At 35.6% G+C, this 6,598-nt stretch overlaps 1 protein-coding gene across 13 annotated transcripts in view; it reads right to left on the bottom strand.

The window, feature by feature from the left end:
* Positions 1–6,598, bottom strand: part of LOC107714392 (PTB domain-containing engulfment adapter protein 1-like) — a 188,131-nt gene that overhangs the window by 40,449 nt on the left and 141,084 nt on the right. The window contains exon 1 of one of the 13 annotated variants that reach the window (XM_016520220.1): positions 3,434–3,585. The exons of the other annotated variants lie outside the window; for them this stretch is intronic. The gene's annotated coding sequence lies outside the window, so the exon portion shown is untranslated. Of the gene's footprint in view, positions 1–3,433; positions 3,586–6,598 lie in introns of those variants that run through there. 13 annotated transcript variants of the gene reach the window in all.

The following is a 6,598-nucleotide window of genomic DNA, read 5'->3' as shown; positions in this document are numbered from 1 at the left end:
TCAGCGGTCTCCGTGTCGGGATAGGAAACAGTCAACAAAGTAAAATTATCTCAAACGAGCTCTCTTCATTTTATCAAATGATCATAATCACATCTATTCATTTTACAATCCTGCTACTAGCATTTTATTCAGACTAAATCCCCTTTAAATCGGGTGAGAAAGCGTTTTTTTTTTTAAAGTAACTTTTGCACATCCTGTCATGCCTGGCTGCATAGACGCATTTTGCAGCATTAAGGTTAACGATTAATCGATTAATTGATCGTTAATTTAAACGACGATCGATCATGGAAATGATCGAAAATTGACATCCCTACACTGTACACACACATATATTATGTAAACACAAAATTTTATTTTGGATGCGATTAATCGATTTGACAGCCCTAATTTATTAATATACAAATTATTGTTTTGTTACCCCTTTGCCGCAAGTGGCATTTATAATCCACTTGAATAAATGGGCAAAATGCTTAAGTAGAAGCAAATTTCACAATATATATTTAAATAGCACAAAAAAGGAAATAATTCAATATGAGGTCTCTGACAAATCAGCCTAAATGGACTTAGTTAAAACCCTTCAGTACATATGTCTGTCTGCTCGTTCACAACAGAATGTTCACCTGCAGTGAAGCAAGAAAGCAAGCATTCAGCTTCATTTTGCAATGATTCCAGAACTATTACAGCCTCTATAAATAGAAAGTATGCTAAATTAACAGTACAAATACTATGCAAGAACAGGCTATATTTTACTTTCACTTTACTTTACTTTTAGTCATTTAGCAGACGCTTTTATCCAAAGCGACTTACAAATAAGAAAAAGTAATTAAAACTAAAAGCTAAAATTATAAAAAACTGAAACAAAATCGAAACAAGTAGTAGGAATTTTCAAGTAGTATTTTAGTAGAAACAAGTAGTATTTTCAAAAGCTATTGGTGATTGAGCAATTCAAACTGAAAAGTAATTTAAATGCATCTATCAATCACTGACTGCAATCCTCCCTCCATTCCTTTTGATGTGAGCAGAACATTATCCAACTAGAAAATAGGTCTATTGTTGATCATAAGCTTATAAAGCTGAAATTAGAGCCATTTCTCACATTTAGTAGACTGGCGATCCAATATATTAACTTGTGTAAACTGATCACTCAGACGTGAACAGCTATAATATTTTCTAGTTTACATGCTCACCAGCCATGTATACATTTTCTTAGCTTAGATGTTTGTGCGCTCAAAGGAAGCTGGCGATAAGAATACAAAAAAAGCCCTACCCTTTAACACTGTAGCCATAGGTCCTTTATCTTGTGTACAGTGTGTCACAGAATATATGGAGAAAAACAATAACTGCCATTTTCTGTGGCAGTAACGCGACCCCTTATATCAGACTTGTGATATTAAAGCTCTCATATATATAGGGAAGATGGAGATTAAAATGACCATATTACGTAAAACAGTCTTGACACAAACTCATAACTATATCCATAGATGAAAGTAATCATATTGTCAAAGGAAAAACCTGGAATATATTGCATTATAAAAGCCCTTTGATGTACTTTCTGCTAGGTGCTCTTTTATAATACCGATTTTCTAAGGTGATGCATTGCTCAAATAGCATGTAATATCTCACGAACTGAATACCAATTTAGTTAGAAAAGCTTTATTTCCTTGAGGAAATTAATAGGTCTGATTACATTTAGATTAATTAGAGTGGTAATTAGATTAATTATAGACTATGCCTAGTGGAAAATAATTACATACTTGATAAACTTCTGTTGGAGGCTTTAGGTGTGTATACATTGTGCACTTATACTGGAAGTCAATGCTGAGCTGGTAACTGAAAGGTTGTAGAGTCAAACCCCAAAAGGGACGATCAATAAACTATCTCCACTGTGCCCTTGAGAAAGACACTTAACCCATTGCTGTCGTCTATGTACTGCAAGACGCTTTGGATAAAAGTGCCAACTAAATGACAAAGTAGTAAACAGCAGTAACAGCAGTCAGAAAGAGCAGAACTGACACCATATCCCATATAACTTTGATTTGTATAGATTAAATTACGGTTTACAAACAAACTCTCGAGAGCGACACTTTAACACCCTAGAAAAAAGCTGTTTTAGATTTGCGCTTACACTGAAAAAAATGTTTCATTACCCTAAATTTTTTTAATTGGATGAATGAAAAAAATTTTTCAGTGTAATTTACACTGAGATGAAAAATAACAAAAAGTGGTGTGGGGGGCTGAAACACCATTTCCAAAAATTTACTGGGGATTTTAGCTTCTTTAGATTAAGATCACGATTGATGGATCATGATCCAAGACTGGTGTGGAATATTTTCACAGTACCACACAGACCTCAACTGAAAATGACTGTTATAATAATCCAATGATGTTATATGACATTACTATAATTTAATCTAAAGGGTCTATATTTGGGGTGAGATACAGGATAAGATAAAGGCTCAACCATAAACAACACTGAAGATGGGCACTCTTTTCATCATAATGCATTCTTCAAAATGTTCAGGCATAAACTATAAAGACAGGCGAGGACAGACTGCATGAAACTGAAATCAATACATAAAATTAGACTGAGAAATGAAAGACAAAGAGACTGAGACAGACAGAAATAATGGAAACCCATCTAAAGAGTTTGATGGCACAATACTTGCTTGTGTATTCTGAATTATATATATATATATATATATGTGTGTGTGTGTGTGTGTGTGTGTCTTTTCCGATATAGTAAACTTGCTCAGTAGCTCACCTGGTACAGCACTGCTCTTGCACATTTATTACAATCACAATGGATCGATGAATCACGATCCAAGACTGGTGTGGAACACTGCACTATATTTTCATATAAAATATACATATAAAATATAGATATTTTTTGACGTTTGCTTCACATAACCAACTGGCTTTTCTGACATGATAAAGCGCTGCATTTGTGATACGGAACACTTGGCTACAAGTCCAGTGAAACACAAGTCATGATAAAACAGCTGAAAGACTTGTAGAAGCAAGCTAAAACGGCATGGCTGAATCAACAAATGCATTTTTATCTCAAGTTTGTTTTTGTTAACATTATTGGTTAGGTTTAGGGTTTAGTGTAGGTGGTAAGTTATTTTAAAATGATAGAGCTTTAACCTTTTAGCGCCATTTAACAGACATATCATTTTTGAGCTGCTGCAATATGTACAGCAACCAGTGTAAAACATTGCCAGATTTGTTACCAGATCTGTTTTGAATAAAACTGAAAAACTGTAGAAGCTATGTAATATAATTTTGTAGAAATGTCACCACAGGCACATTTTTACAATGACCCTGGATTGCAATCTACCAAAACAAAACAAACAAAAAAACATGGAAAGAACACATTCCATGTTGCTAGACTAGCAAGGTCATATGAACAGAATAATTATCATAAATCACACACCTTTTATCCCAAACAGCCGTAGAGCTCTGACAGATGAAGAGGACAGTAATGAGGCACATAGCCCTGGTTGGCAATAAGGGAAAAGAAGACCACAGCTTATGAAGTACAAGATAAAACCAGGCTGCCAAGATATCTTACAGCTGCTCGCAGCTCATAGTCTCCACAGGAGCTGCAGAAAACAACCAAGGTCAAAACATGAACGTGCAAAAAACCTACAACAGAGGAGACATTGGTGAGAGATTTGATGCATTAGATACATTAGACATGGTTTAAACATAAGCACACACAATGTTTGCAAAAACACAGAATGTTTGCCTGTGATTTCAAATGATTTGTTGTTTTGCTGTCCCAAATTTTTGTTAAGTATGTAGGGAGCAAAACAACTTCCCAAATGAAGGCTGTTCAAAAAGGTAGGCAGCATATTCTGCTAAGGTTTCTTCTTTAGGCCAGCAGCTCATATCCTTGGCAGATACGGCAATCTCATAATGCACTGCAACTAGAAAAGTGATTTTTTAATGTAAATTATGATGATAATTCAGTTATGTAATAATTCAGTTGTAAATATAATTAACTCAACAAAAAAATTGCTCCAACTAATTAAAGTTTTATTCAATATTTGTGTGTGCCAGTTTTAATTTATTAGTTTAGCAACATGGTAGCAATGTGAAATCAATTGTGAGCGCTATTTAGATGCAGGATTCTGCCTATAGAACATTCAAAAGCAATCACTTATAAGGTTCCATTTCAGTTAGAATACTGTCTTAAGAGGGCAGTTGCCCAAATAGGCAGTAGACAGCAAGGCAACTCACTAGGTTTTGAAACTGAGTCAAAGTGTGCAGTGCACAATAAATAACAGAAAATAGTGCTCAGCTTGAGAGTGAATAACATACTGTATATCTTTTACTTGCCACGCCAGGATTTTTATATTACCTAAAATATCCAGGTTTTGGCTTTGTTTTCCTGTTTTCATATTTGCTGAAGGTAATGATCGAAAAGTAGTTTGACCAATAACATCCAGGCACTGCGCATATAATCGACCAATTGTGGCGCATAAGAGGGTGGGATCTACAGAGAACGGTCAAAGTGATGCAAATATGCGTACATATTCGGTGTGTTTGACTTGAAGCGGCGCTGTGCAGCCGCTCATCCGTGTATGAGATCAAAGTACGGCGAGATTGATTCGAAAGGAGCTGTCTGCTCTCTATATTTCTCACGGTAGTTTGATGTCATAACACAGATGCGCAGTGCAACCAAAGGCAAAACCTGGATATTTTAGGCAATATAGAAATCCATATGCACCTACAAAAAAAAAACACATATGCACCTACAAATCCACACACTGATATGTATAGGGATGGGCAACAAAAAAAAAATAATCGATTTTTCGATTAATTGTTTTTTTTAAATGACATCGATTCGATATCGATTCTCAAAAGCCGCGAATCGATCTTTTCCGGGATTTATTTCAGCACATTTAAAACAAGATCTGATTAACGTGAATCTTATCATTAGTCTTTTCCACTAGATGTCACCCTTATATTTACCTTGCATGATGTTACAACAGAAAGCCTGTCATTCATTCAGCGCTTATCATGGTTAGAAATATCAATAGCATTTGTATTAAAATTATATTCACTGAATGTAATAAACAAAAAATCGAGAATCGAATCGAATCGAGAGCTTGCGAATCGAAATCGAATCGAATCGGGACATCTGAATCGATACCCAGCCCTAGATATGTACAGTGAGTATAGAAAAGAATCATCCCCCTTTAAAATAATCATATTTTGTTGCTTTGCAGCCTGAAAGATCCACAAACGGTCACCATCAAATTCAACTGAACAAGAGCAGTTTTGCAAAGAATAGTGGGCGAATATTGCAAAGTCTAGATGTGCAAAGTTAGTAGAGACATATCCCAACAGACTAAAGGCTGTAACTAAAGCAAAAGGTGGTTCAACAAAATACTGATACAAGGGGGTGATACTTTTTCCAACTCAGTGATAATGGTTTTTTTCTGACATGCTGGTGTTATATCTTTCACTTGGATGTTATAAATACAGTATACAGCTGGATAAAACAAAAACTGTGTCCGTCTTCATTTCAGGCTGCAAAGCAACAAAATGTGATTATTTTAAATGGGGGTGATTCTTTTCTACACCCACTGTATGCTTACTTTGCACACAGATTTTTCATGCAAATGTAAACAAGAACAGGCTATTTAGAAAAGTTGGTGCACAAACTAGAGAAACTAATTTTGCAAGAATGAAATCCAGGAAAAAAAATCTATCACACCATTAGGCTGAATAACAGGGTTTATCTGAGAACAGCATTGATTGAACTACATTTGGGTTTATTGTGCACCTCTGAGAAAACAGAGGCATTTATCACATAATCATATCATAGCATGACTCAAATCTATTGACTTGAATCTCTCAAGATTCAAGCTTTGACTTTATCAGAACATGATAGTAAAATTAAAAAAAACTGAACTGCACAAAATAAGACAACTAAAATATAATTCTTGAAATGATTACATAGCCATCTCTTTCAACCATCACAGAATCACATGATGAAAATTAAAGCTGAGAAAACTCACACAATTTTCTGTGATTATTGTGGACTTTTTTTTTTTTTTTTACATGAAAAGAAAAAAAAATTCCTGAGACCACACTCATGTTTTCACCACTTCCTGTGGCTAGTGCCATTTGCTCACACTAATTACACACTCCTTATCCAGCACGAAAAGAAAAAAAACAGCAGTCTGTAAATGCAACTGCCTCCTGGCAACCTGGTTGATCCTGCCAGCAACATATGCTTGTGTCAAAACTTAAATCATGAGGGTCTAAGTCCTCCCTGCAATCGCCGTCCAAGGCCACGCCCCCTGAACCCATTTACGCTCCCAGACCAGAACACCAGAGACATTACTACAATAGGCTACATCAGCGGTTCCCAATTCCAGTCCTTGCTCTGTACATTTCATCTGTATCTCTTATCACATGCGACGTTTGTTCTATATTCGACCGTAAGTGCCCTGCGAAGTGGACATCACCGGATATTCCGCCTTCCAGTTTGAAGCGAGCGTATATGTTCCATACAAAGGGCATTAAAGTGTGCGAGGCGTAAATTTAAATAGTATTTATTTACAGAGGTATATTATGTCACACT

The sequence above is a fragment of the Sinocyclocheilus rhinocerous genome, unplaced genomic scaffold (genome assembly GCF_001515625.1).
Source record: "Sinocyclocheilus rhinocerous isolate Xijiao unplaced genomic scaffold, SAMN03320098_v1.1 scaffold449, whole genome shotgun sequence".
Lineage (NCBI taxonomy): Eukaryota > Metazoa > Chordata > Actinopteri > Cypriniformes > Cyprinidae > Sinocyclocheilus > Sinocyclocheilus rhinocerous.
Note: the sequence above shows the minus strand (reverse complement) of the source record. Positions and strands in the feature narration are given on the sequence as shown.